General features: G+C 30.1%; 1 protein-coding gene across 1 annotated transcript in view; it reads right to left on the reverse strand.

The window, feature by feature from the left end:
* Positions 1-11,552, reverse strand: part of Dh31 (diuretic hormone class 2) — a 61,270-nt gene extending 49,718 nt beyond the window's left edge. Inside the window, exon 1 of the mRNA XM_077440324.1 lies at positions 11,467-11,552. The gene's annotated coding sequence lies outside the window, so the exon portion shown is untranslated. The remainder of the gene's footprint in view (positions 1-11,466) is intronic.
* Between the last annotated feature and the right edge of the window lie 2,629 nt (positions 11,553-14,181).

Below are 14,181 nucleotides of genomic sequence, written 5' to 3' on the forward strand. Positions count from 1 at the left end.
ACATAGCATACATTTAATCCACTTGGAAACAAGAATATTGTATTCAACAAATATTTTATATTTCGTTTTTTTTTAATTTTTCTTAGATTCTGTTTTGTTCACGCTATGTTTAAGTTTTTTGTATATGTAGTTAGGTTTATTTTTATGCTAATTTCCAAAGAAATGAAGTACACGAGTACTTTTTAACTTCCTTTGTGCTAACTAGGAAAATTTATAAGCTCAATCATGAAAATTTACTTTTATTGCATGAAAAAGTTACATATTTTTAAATTCCGTTTTTATTTAAACAAAAATAATTTGATTAAGAATAATGGTTAATAAACAACGGTAATTACTTCATTTTTCAAATTTCCAAGGATGCAAAAACGGATTACAAATTTACTGATGTAATTCCATGAAATATTTCATATACAATCATACAAACCTACATATGTATGTATGTTTGTATGTATGTATGTATGTATGTGTACATCCGATCTTTACGAATTTCGTGGAAAACAATGTTTTTCTTTTGTATACCGTATTTTTACGAATTCTTTCATTATAATAGACATAATATGTATGTAGCAATAACATATCATGAATGCTCTTATATAAATAAAACGAATAATATTATTAAATTAAATTACAAATTATATTTTCCATCAAATACAAAAAGTGAAAACTAAATTCATGTAATGTGACACTGAATTAATAGCACTGTTTGAAAATCGTAATATAATAAATATTTTATTTGACAATAATTTGAATTACATAACTATACATTCATACGTGGCTCTTTAATAAAATTGGAAAATAGTTTAAAACCATTTGAAATCATTCGGTTTGGTTTCCACGTCTATGTCATATGATTTTCCTTGAAATAACAACGTGAAGCATAGTCTGTGTTAAATCAAAATAAAGGCCGCTCACAATGAAAGCTTAAACAAATAGTAATTGTTCGACTATTTTCTCTATCTATGTATACAACAAAAATATTCGGAAAACTCGTATTGCGAGACATCGAATATACGGGGCATTTTTACCCGGTGAGTGATTTTATAAGGTAATTACGAAAGTACGTGCAGAGACCGGAATGCCATCATCAACGTTAAATAATCAATTTGCGGCTATGCCTCACCCTTGAAGCCTGAGGCTTCACCAAATTTCCTCTCAATTAATCCAATCTGCGAATATGCTGACGAGTTTGTCGGCGGAAAAGCTCGCGAGCTCCGATCCGCATTTTCCCGGATTATTTTCCGACTATTATCCGACAAAATAATCAATTGAAACTGCACTGTAACAGATAGATATGATATTGATGTATATTATGTGCTGTCAAAACCGCTCAGAAAATAATCGTTCCGACAAACCACCCCAACATTACCTCGCGTCGACAAAACCGCCCTATCAAAAAGCGCTAGGTAACAAAACTGTGCCAGAATATATGTATGAAAAAAATTAAATATTAATTTGGATTTGATTAATATAACTGAAGTAAAGATCAATTAGTGATTTGCCGCTTTCAACGTTAACAACTTATCCTACAAGCTGTGCGACAGAAAAATAAAAATTTCCGCCACTGTTGTACTCAAACTTATACATTAAATTGGTATTGTAACTATAGAAATATAATACATAAATGGTGGCACGACAAATCAGCGCAAACCAACTTAGCGCCGACCTTTCGGCGCAGACAACTCAGCGCAACGACAATTCAGCGCATGGACTATTCAGCGCAAAATCAATTTTTTCAATAAGTTTTTTTCTTCCGGGTTTGTTTTGGTTTCTTCTCCACGGGTATCTACCCTTCGACGCTTACAAAACTTTAGTAAGTAAAGGGTTTTGGCGAGTTGATGTACGTCCCGCGTGATGTTGATGTACGTACCCGACAGGTTTTTCAATATTCCCACAACCCACAAGAAAGCGACCTTTACCATGATAAACTAGAGACATTTATCTATATATCCTCACAATTTCATTTCTGTCCGCCGTGGGTTTTTCTCCCATACTATTTGTCCATTGACCTTTAATAAAATGTTTAGTATTACATAGATTGGGCATGTTTAAGCGGTTTATATTACAATTACCGAGCGAAGCCGAGTAAAAACACTATTATAGTATATGTATGTTATGTTCATCTACAGTTCGCTCACTTTTCCCTAACGATCTCTGCAATCATGCCTTTTTACAATGAGTAAAACCGAATCAGCCTATAGAGTCACTCCGAAGTCGTTTATAGTGTCATTTGACACTTGACACGCGCGGAAATTCGGCATTTGCACGCGCCTATTTTGACTTTTGATTAACAAAGGTGTTTTCGGTGAAGCGAAACTCAATTATGTAAAGCGGGCAAAAACATGCGAACCGACCAAACCGTGCATATGTTTGTCTTTAAGGAGATTATGGGGTTTTGCTTAATTGAGGCGAGAGTCGTGGAAACTGTTGACAATGGACCTCCACCCCCATACGTTCATTACGAACGGGGGTGTATTTATTGTTTCGAAAATTGGATTCGCTACGGTCTGGTTTCCGATTTTAACGCGTTCAAATCTACCCCTACATATCTTCTTTGGGCTTTTAATTTTGTTCCGCCCCTACGTATCATGTGCTCGGGTGAAATTCGATGATGAAGTTTTTAATGAATTCTGTGAATTTTAGACGTGTTTATTTTTATTTTTATTGCATGATTTTTAACTAAATTTTTTGCAATTGTATACATATGTACGTGTATGTATGTACATATGTACATACATATATTGGATGAATTTCGATGATTCAATATTCAGTACTTCAACTACATATGTACATATGTAGTAAAGGGAACAAAAATGATAGGTACTGTAACGTAGAGATTAGGTTATCAAATCAAATTAATATACACTTATGTAAATTAAATCAAATCAAAACCAACAGCTTGGATTAGCAGTTAGCATATTGTGCTTTCGAATAGAGTGGTCACGATTCGATTCCTACTAGTAGCTGTTGGTCAGACCTTGGTTTGTGACTCCAGGTCGATCGTTTCCTTTTGGAGTTTGACAATTTTTCTGATTTTTATTGAAATGGTTCCATTAAATTGGCATTTCCTTTCATATCTCTCTTGCAAATCTCAAGTTATTCAGCGTCTTGAGGTTCGTCAATTTCTATAATAAAATGCTGCAAAACATTCTCCATACATGTCACTGTGGATTATGTTTGTATGAATTCGCATCTGTATTATTGTGTATTATTGTGTCGCATCTGTATTAGTACACTCGTTTCTTTGGAGCGATTCAAAGGTTCAGTTCAAGATTCAAAGGTTCAATTGAAATAAAATAGGATTGGGTAATTGCAAAAAAAATTGAGCTACAGATTTTAATTGATTTGACATCAGTATCAATACCAGATTGCAGTTTCATAGTTTTTATAGAGCATGTGTTTTATTACGAGTCTTGGTATTTTATAGATAATTCTTACATCAATAATCTTATCACATTGCAAAATTATATAAATTATTGAAATGATTTCTGAAAAACGTACTTTTTCAACCAAATATTATTTACTTTGTATTCACTATGTATGTATATGTAAATCGTTTATTTTACAATGTACTTATATTTTCTCATATTCCTTGCAAACTCATAAAATCTAGCGATAAAATTTGACTTACAAACCTTAACAAAAGCATATTGTACATATACAATATCTAAATACTGTTCACAAAGTTGTGAACATCAAAAGCTTAAACTACATCCAAATTAAAAACGGTCTATATTTGGAAAGTATCGAAAGCAGGAAAGTCAGAATATTGTTCAAATTTTAATAAAACATCTCATGAATTTCCGTATCAAGCGAAATATTTTCATAATTCTACAAACAATTCATAAATTTTACCAACATAATTATGTAGTAGATATTAAACTCGTCTCCATATATGTACATACATATGTATACACATACGTATGCACACATGTGTAAAGTAAATATTTAGGTATATTATAGTTTAATGGAAACTATTAGATCAGATTTGTTTTGTATCGAATGACGTAAATCTATTTTTAAATTCATGGAAAACAAGTACATACAACATTTATGTAGTTATATGCTATACTAAAATCAAATTTTGTGTGAAAAAATGACACTTCTTATGATAAAAATCGATGAAATAAATTTCACAAGGGATTAGTGAAAATGCAATGCTTATCAAAAACACAAACAGCCATGAGTTTTTACGGTGGAAAATTCTCCTTGCATTATTTCATATAAAATTAACTAAAGTTAAACGTATTGCATTACATTTGATAATAAAAAAACGTCGATCGACATTCATTTTCAATATGCAAATCATATATCAGTGCAAATTGAAGTTGCACTGACACTTTTGTGTCACATTTATGAACGAAGAGGCCTCGGTTTATCAACGCGATAACGACAACGTCACACCTGATGTAATTCGATTTTCGCGTATCGATTTTTCATTGAAAACTTTTTTTCATTCCCCTTGAAGCCTTCACTAATATTCGCTGTGCAAACAAATTTAGAAATTATTGAGAGTTTGATAACAAATCTGTTTCGTTTGATATGAACCGGCACAATTGATAACACTGTATTGGAAAAGCTTGTATAAACTTGTGTTAAGTGGTATGAAAAAATATTATCAAACCGTAATATGTAGGAAATATTTCATAACAACCCCTTCTTCTAGTAATTTTGCATCATATCTAATATATAATTTCCGAAGAGACTTTATATGTATGTATGTATGTTAGTTTTGGTTCGTGGAATCCGTGACGTTATCAAAAAAAATCTAATTTTCTAAGACAATGACATCGCTATCTATTTCGATGTCGATTCCTTTTTCAGTTCCAGATCCGGATTCCTTTTTCAGTTCCAGATCCCGATTCTTTTTTCAGTTCCAATTCCCGATTCCTGTTTCAGTTCCGGATCCGGATTCCTGTTTCAGTTTCCAATTCCGATTCGCGGTTCCAATTTCAGACCCGATTTCCGATTAATATATAAAAAAACATTCATTTCTGATTGGCTGTATTTGAATATTATATTTAATCGATTCAAATAAATTTAATAAAAATAAATGAAGATTAGCTTTGTTTAAGCGGTTTATATAATTTTCCCAAATATTTTTTTTGACTATAACGTTAGTTAAAATTCTAATTAATGATTCATACTTTTGAATTAATTATCTTCTTCTGATACATTTAAAAATTAATGAAAAGTAGAACTGTTCATCAATGTCGATTCATACATAGATTTTTCATTAAAAGGACTGTTCATAAAATATGAAACAGTCAAAATTCCAGTCATCTTGATGAATGATATTTGATGAACAGTTCATGTATGAGCCGTCCTTTGATGAACATTCTGCACTCCTTCAACTTGTTTGTGTGTTTATTTGTTCATAAACTATGCAAATCTACAGTGAGATCCTCCAAATTTGATATACTATCTTATAATACTACAATTTAGACTGAATACTACATTTTTTTCTGAAACCGTTCTTTCAAATTTGATAAAACTAGGGATAATTGTATGAAATTCTTCAAAAGTTCATAGATATATTGTAGTGGCTTAAAAATATTCGAAAAATTGCTTAAATGATTTTGTATCTTTTGTTCAATTTCATAAAGCTTTGTTTGAAAAAAAGCGTATTAACATTAGCTATAATCTCATTACATTTAAATATATAATACATTTTATTTGATTTGCTTGTCTTTCAAGTCTCATTCTATTTGTAATCCAATCCGAAAATGAAATTAATCTTCAAACACATATCAAGTTAAACGTTTTGTGTTATTCAAAGTCAACTTTCCATTCTCCGTTCGCCCAAAAGTCAAAAGAATAAAATTTTAATAAATTTTCATGAATACATATTACATATTTTACCCCGTACTTACTCGCAGCATTCTCATATGTTGATTCATATCATAAAACATCGCACGATATACACATATGTATATAATAAAAGTAGATATATTCATCGTGAGACTTTTCTTACACGTGATAGAAATGTAATTTCAAAGAAAGTCAACAGAACTACCACATACATATATTTGAATTAAATACAAACGTTCACATTAATTGTTTATGTTAGATCCTAATCTGTTTGAGCAGAGACGCCGTTCGATGGATTTTGAAGTGTCATTCGCAGATCGTTTTCTATAGGGATAAGAAGATGTCGTCTATTGTAGTATATAAGTTCCCCATTCTCTATTATGAGACCTTTATTCGCAAGGAATAAAAGCTCACTTTTGTCTACGGAAGATTGTATAGTGTCGAACGAGAGATCGGATCTTCAGATAGACTCCCACGCTTTAATTTATATAATTTAATTATTGCATCATTTGAATTTTCACCTGAACGATCGCCCAATTTGAAACAGCTCTGATAGCTTAGTTTGCATAGTACGTCGTGAATTAATTAAAACGAAAAGATAACGCAAACATTTCACGGTTAAAACGCGTCCCCATATTTCATTTTCGTACGTCATCCATAAACTGAATCCATCATCATACTGAAATGTATGACAATAAAGACTTGAATATTTGAACAAACAATACACTAGATGTGAATATGGCACGTCTTATATATGTATGTATGTAAGTAGCTTTTCCTCGGAAAAATGTGCAAGTATATGACGCGTTTGACATTTGAACGCAAAAAAAAAAACCCAAATGCTAATATTGAATTTTGCCTAAGGGGTAAAGGATATGAGTGTGTGCTCTCGAATACGAATTTTCAATCCCTCATGATTCTCATTTACCAGATATGCGAAATTTACTGTGCAAAGAAATACAATTCATAAATATGTATGCCACTTATTTTTTGACTCGCGCTCTTCTATCTTCTCCAACAAATAACATATTCAATTTCAAATGGAACAAGTGCTTTGAGTAATTTTTAGAATTTTCTATGTATGTTGCTGTAATTGTAAATGTAATTGCTGAATACAGAATTCTGCCCTTAAGAGGGCTGTACACCCGAAACCTTAATTTTGTTACCGTTCCTTTCTTCGATATATATATTGCGTGTATGTATATATTGAGTGAATGCGACAATATATTTCAATTTATATATTGAGTGAATGCGACAGTTGCGCTTCGACCAGATAAAACGTATTTTAAATTGACAAAATCGAGGTTTCGTATTCTCCTATTTTCTCCTCCAAAACTGGACCAATTTTTAAAAAAATTTCATCATCAGTATGAGAAAGATACTTTCTGTGCATCTATTGGCGTATTTTTTTTTCTAAAATCGACCGTTAAATAAGCACGCTGGACTCGTTTCGTGGGTGTAAAAAAGAGGCGATTTTATAGATGTTTGGCGGCTCCTAGCTCCTATAAAAAATAATTAATCAAAAAAATAAAACGATAGATGCACCCCAATGGTAGATATCCATAGCATATTAAAAAATAATTTCTCTAGTGCCATAATTGAGGAAGGGATAAGTATAGTACGTTTGTATGGACAAGGCGCTGCTGTCCACTTAATAATTGCTTGTGAGTTAAATTGAGTTATTAACATTATGAACTTTCATAAGATCATTACAAATATCACAGCCGTAAAATGGCAGATCCCGAATACGCACAAATAACTAAATGATTTAAATCAGCTACTATGTATCTATCAAAAATAATATCGTGCAAAAACTACAAATTATGGAAAACCCAATTTGCCGAAATTCTGAAAAGGCTTATTGAAAATTATTGAAACTACTTTCAATAAAATTTTATAGGTTAATAACTTCGTCCATTACTATATCCTAAAGCCACCGCTAAGTGCCATACCTTTTTTTTTGTTGTTCAAAGAAAGTTTGAATCCAATACACATTTTTTTGATCTTTTATAGAAATTTGAAATTCATAATTGTTAGTTTTGAGAAGAAAAACATTAATTACAGGAAACCGTAAAAATCCGGTTGATTGAGCAAAAAAGCCGGTTTTCGGTTTTTCGAAAGATGTTCAAAAAGCCGGTTTTTCGGTTTCGGTTTAAGCCGGCTTGGAAGCCCTAGTTCCATCATAGTTGGTTGAGTGGTTATATATATACATATATATATATATATATATATATATATATATATATATATATATATATATATATATATATATATATATATATATATATATATATATATATTAATATCTCTTTTTTTAGATTTAAATTTCGGAATTCTGAAAAAATCTCTTTAAACATGGTGAGTAAAAATTTTACCGTATTTTTTTCAACTAAGGAAACTTTTGCGCTTAAATTTCGACTGGATTGACTTTTATTTTGAACAAAATAAATTCACAAAAAGTTGAGAATATTAAAAAATGAATCAAGACAATAAGATTCATTACTCTAAACTACGTCCATTAATAAAAAAATAAGCTTTCCAAATAGCCCTTTTTCTCTTCAAAGCTTCTCATTTTTGTTCAGACACGCGTACACTTTCCTTATTGGCTGTCCTTATATGAAAGACTGCAAGGAAAGAGGCCTCCACTCGACATTCTAAACGTGAAAAGCAGATAGCTTTAATTAGTGACACCTGAGAAAATTCCAATAAGATCCGAAAACGACGCCTTTTAAAGGCCGCGAGCTTAGTAGTAGGACTCCAAAGGGTAAGAGTCAAAACGGATAAGACCCTCCGGTGAGATTCCGTTGTTATATATATTATAATAATAACCGGTTAACTGCGATAAATGCTGCGACTTAGCAGATGAATCTCAACACTAGCGTTGGGGCAAAAGGTTAAAGCCGCGAAACTTGCCCAATTTCTTAACCGCGCCTGTCGTACTTACACGGGACGGATCTGTTTAATTATTAATTAAACGTATTATCAAGTAGGGTATACATAATAATATCATAGAACTGCGTAGTGGAAACTTTCGACAATCGTGCTCGCTCGCTGAAAGCTTTTCGTCACATTAAATTTTAATTTTAATAAATGTGTACCTACGCAATGCGTGTGTTTTGTTGTAATAGATGTATAATCTCATTACGCACACTCAAACTTAGGTTGTAATTTAATCTGTCTAAATTTTCGAGTGCCAAATTTCACTTATTATTTTAAGTACATATACCGTTTTATCTCATGAATATCACGATTTTTTTCACTCGTACATACATTTACAACTTAACTATTTCCTTTGCATTCAAAACCTGCCCAATACATATGTTAGAAAATTGTTCATCTAATATATAGGTATGTTAATTTTAATGCGCCTTCATTATGTAAAAACTTTGTATATTTCCATATGATTAAACTAGCCAATAATAATATTCCATTTTTTACAGACATTACTAACAAACTAACCAGTAGATTTTATGAGAATTACTGATAACCATACTAACACACTTGTGAAGAGTCTCGGTGATTACAACAAAATGTTTATACCCTTCAGGTATAACACACAGATTACCTAAATACAATCTGCTTTAGATCGTGGACTTTAGAGAGTCTTTAATTAATATTATGTATTACATAGATGTATTATGAGCATTTATAAGAATTGTAAGTAGGTTTTTGAGCTCGTTTTCCTTTAATGCTGTACATTAACATTAGAATAATATGATTAATAACAAAATTAAATTAAAATTGTAAAATAGAAAATGATCAGTAGATCAGTAGTTATTACAATAAATATAAGATGTATTGTGAACATAATTTAGTAATAATAAAAAGCATTTAAAAATCAAAATCAATCTTGTACAATTTTGTGTATATTCCTTAGAAAACAGACTGACAGTTTTCATTCCGCCTAGTTCAAATAGATTAAATAAATCTCAGCTTTCATTGGAAAACTCATTAGCTCATTTAGAGGTGAAATTACCCTTTTTGTACCCCATATAAACCAGAACATCGTTGCCGAAATACTTTTCAAAAAAGCATTACTAATGTAATGAAACATATCTTGTAGTTCGGACGATTTCTATTTGTGAAGTGTAAATATTCAGAAACCTTATACATTAATCTAATGAAGCTCTTACGGATTTTACCGGTCATCGTACGTATTTTAAAATTGAAAATTTAACTAAATATAGGTAATATAACATTATGAGGATGATAATCGAACAAAGCTCAGTTTCTCTGATATTATAATATACATAATTGTATGATATTATATATTAAAATAGACCACAATTTGTCGAAAAGTTGTTGCATAATCTATTATTTTCTTTTGCGGATATATTTTTGTATATATAAATGTAAATGAAATAAAAATTTGAAAATTACATTTCAACCTTTAAAGGGTGGAATTTATATAAGAGTTTTTTTTTAATACTTATTTTTCAACCTTGAAAGAAAAAAAATATACATATAATTGCTTGCTGCGTTTTCTATAATATTTTTTTATTTAAAATTAATTTCAGCGTATATAATGAAATAATGAATTTTATAAAAAAATGTATGTTTGTAAATGTATGGGTATATGTTAAAAATAATCTTTTATATAGTATATGTATATGTTAAAAATAATAAAAAAGTGTTAAAAAATTCTAAGTGTAAATTTAAAGTATGCTACGAATTTTTAATCAATGTGTTTGAATTTTAGTAAAATTATATATAGTTATTCTTTATCTTGGAACCACAGAATTGTTGTTTTTTAATTGAAAAATTCGTACTAAAGTTATAAAAGTTAATCCTTTGTATAAACTTTGGCTTTAATCTTAAATATTTGTGTTCATAACTGATTCAACTTATACAAACATATTTTAGCATTTAAATAGCGATCGCAAACTGCAACATTTAATTCCTTATACAATTGTATAGATATTTATTGAATTCCCAGTCAATATTTTTAATTAAATTATACAATAAATTAGATTTCCGCTACTCGATATTAAATTTCCCGTGCTTGCGAAAACTCTTTCATCAAATGAACAACAACGATTTTCAAACAAAACCATACAAAAAGCCGAATTTTCTCCCACAAAACACAATAAAATAATTATATTGTCGAAAAAGAACACGGTCGTGCGTTTAAAATTTTATACCGCAAAACAAAATTAAACTTAAATATAAAAAAGACGGACAAGATACAAAATTGCCTTCGGGAGATTGCTCTCTTTGCTTACATAATAAAATAATAACATACATTTTATCTTAAATATATAAAATTTAATGCTTGCACGTATATTTGTGATATGAAAATCTACAGCTTTTAACTCAACAACATCGTTTGATGGTACTTAAACTATGTAAGACCGTAGACGGGGTTTTTTTTATTATTTTCTTTATTATTTTTTATTATTTCATCCACCCGAACAATGCCTCGCAATATATGTATGTATGTACATATGTTCAAATTAAAATCTGTATATGTTCAAATTAAAATCTGCATATGTTCAAATTCAATTCTGTATGTTTTCAAATTCAACTATATGTTCAAATTCAAATATAATAAAGTGAAAAAAAATGCAAAACATTTTTCAAAGTGGGTGTAAAATTTTTCGAATGTATTGGGGTGGTTGATTTATTTGAATTTAAGGGTTTTTCAAGCTTGGTACTCACGTGTGGTGCAAGACTTTGGTAGCAACAGGCAACAACAGGCAGCAACAGTTGGTGCAGCAGGTGGCCTACGACAGGTGGCTGAGTTCCACAGTGAGCTCCTGCCGCCCCCGGCATCGCCTTTTATACGCTTACGGAGCGCACGCCCCCGCCCCCAACCCCCACACTTACGCAATTTACCACATATACACGTATAAACCCCAGCCATATCAACAGCGACGATACTCATTCAATTCGAATGGTTATAGTAAAATGGTTAAGTATATACCACCCCCCCTCCCCCTCCCACCCACCACCCCCTGTCCACCTCTTAGTCTCGTCTATCTCAGCTCGGTTGAAAATAAATTAAATCGCTGAATTAAGTGTTTGTCGGCTTAATAGTGGTAGAATGTTCGTATTATGCAGAAATGTTTTTAATTTGATTAATTTGTATTTTTTTTTATTTTTATTACTAGCCTCTTCTTACTTCGCTTTCGATGATTTTTATTACATACCTCTTCTTAGCTTGCAAACGATTTGGTCGTGTGACAAAGTTTGGGTTTTTCTGATTTTATTTTTAAAACGGTTCCTCCATCAAATTGGCAAAATTCATCTTATTTGAATATGATTTATGTACAGTAAAATTTATGTACAATTTTAAAATTCATAGATGTCTTTGTTATTTATAAGTTTTACAGCATCCCGAAATTCAGCGATTTATCAAATAAAAAAATGCTGTAATGTTTTTAATTGGCCAATAAATTGAATTGGGGTTTACCTGTTTCGCTTTCCTGGTATGTAAAATAAAAATAAATATAAATATAAGCCTTCATAAAAATATTTATTAATTTAATATATTTATTTAAAATATTTAGAGTCTAGTAAAGCATTTTCTTTGTAATAATTCAGCTATTCATTTCCAATTGAAAAGTGGAATTCTATTTAGGTCTATTGAATCTGGAAGCAAAAAAAATCTATTTAAATGGCTTTACGATATTTCTCGATAGTTTTTTTTATTTTTTAATTTTTGGTGGAAGTTTCTGAGTACGTACATATATATTTTTCTCATTTTGGGGATATAGTTTAAATAATTGTATTTCAATCCCAATGGAGTTGAAAGTCTATTGAATGTGCAAGCAAATAAAATATTTATAAATCATATCCATAGATTTTTTGGCTAATTTTGGTGAATGCTTCAATGTATATATTTATCTTATTTTTAGAAAAAAATATATATTTATATATAAACATGTATGTATGAACTTCAAAAAAAAATTATTTTTTTTATTTATGCTATAAATATGTAAATTCATACAAGAAACAATAAATATTGTAGTTGTTTATGAATATTTAAGTATACATATTATAAAATATAATATATATATAATATATATATAAAATATAATATATAATTTAAAATAGTTCAAAATATTAAATAATAATAATAATAAGATTTTATTCCAAATAATAATCAATATACATATTTATGCTAGCCAGCAGTTTGGCTTAGTGGTAGCGTATATATTTAGCACCACTGAGGTCAAAGGTTCGAGTCCTTGACATTCTGCTGGTTAGATTTGGGGGTTTTGTGACTCCAAATCGATCGTTTTTCTATCAGAGTTTGCCAATTTTATCTGATCATTGCTGAAACGGTTCCTGAAAATTGGTATTAGATCTAATCCTGTTGTCACAAAAATCTGCCTGTGTATAATTTGTAATAATTATACACAGTAATCTGAAATCTATAGTAATCTCTATAGACATCTCTATAATTTAGTATTTATTATATGTATAAAAATTGTATACAAAAAAAATCTAAAAATAATCCATAGATGTCTCTATGATTATTATTTCTGATTAATTGTTATATGCTATATATTCTGATTGTATATGTATGTATTACTGTATTTCTGATTTCTGATTGTTTATGTATTCTGTATTTCGTTAACGTACACCCGTCGCATTGGAGCAAATCTGTAATGGCGAGTATATATTGATTTGTAACAATAAAAATAAAATATACATACATACATACATATGTCAATTTATGTAGAAAATACAAATAAAATTTATTTATTTATTTATACAGGTATACACCCATTTATTTATTTTTACACGACATCTATAGTGAAAATTTGTACATGAGTATTTTAAGTACTATTCAAGGCCAAACACAAACATTGATTACAACAATTACAACAATCATACACCTATGGACGAATTTGCTGTGGGTTCGAATTATGCGAGAAACAAGACAAAGTTGCAAATTTTTTGGAACCGTTTCAATGAAATCTGATATATTGGCAACTCTGATGGGAAACGATCAATCTTGTAGTTACATATCAAAGGTCTGCCCAGCAGCACAAAGCTAGGGGTTGATCACGTGACCACACAATTAAAAGAATTACACATCCACCACTGATTTATACTCCTTCAACATTAATAGTTTTGTGTAATAAATAAGCTTTTTTTTCAGCCAAATAATGGTTTATGAGCCAAACAAAATAAAAATATAATATACATAATAATACAAATCATACTAAAATTCAACTTCAAAAATAGTCGTAATATAGAAAAATTTGAAAATGAGATTGCTTCGAGGAAAATATCTTTGTTTATGTATGTATGAAAATATGGAAATTTTACGATACTATGATATAATAGAAAAGCTGGGGTCTTAGACCTTTTAGTACCCAGAACTCCGATACTAAAAGGAAATAAGCCAATATATCGCCTTTT

This window comes from Arctopsyche grandis, chromosome 10 (assembly GCF_051622035.1).
Source record: "Arctopsyche grandis isolate Sample6627 chromosome 10, ASM5162203v2, whole genome shotgun sequence".
Taxonomy (NCBI): Eukaryota; Metazoa; Arthropoda; class Insecta; order Trichoptera; family Hydropsychidae; genus Arctopsyche; species Arctopsyche grandis.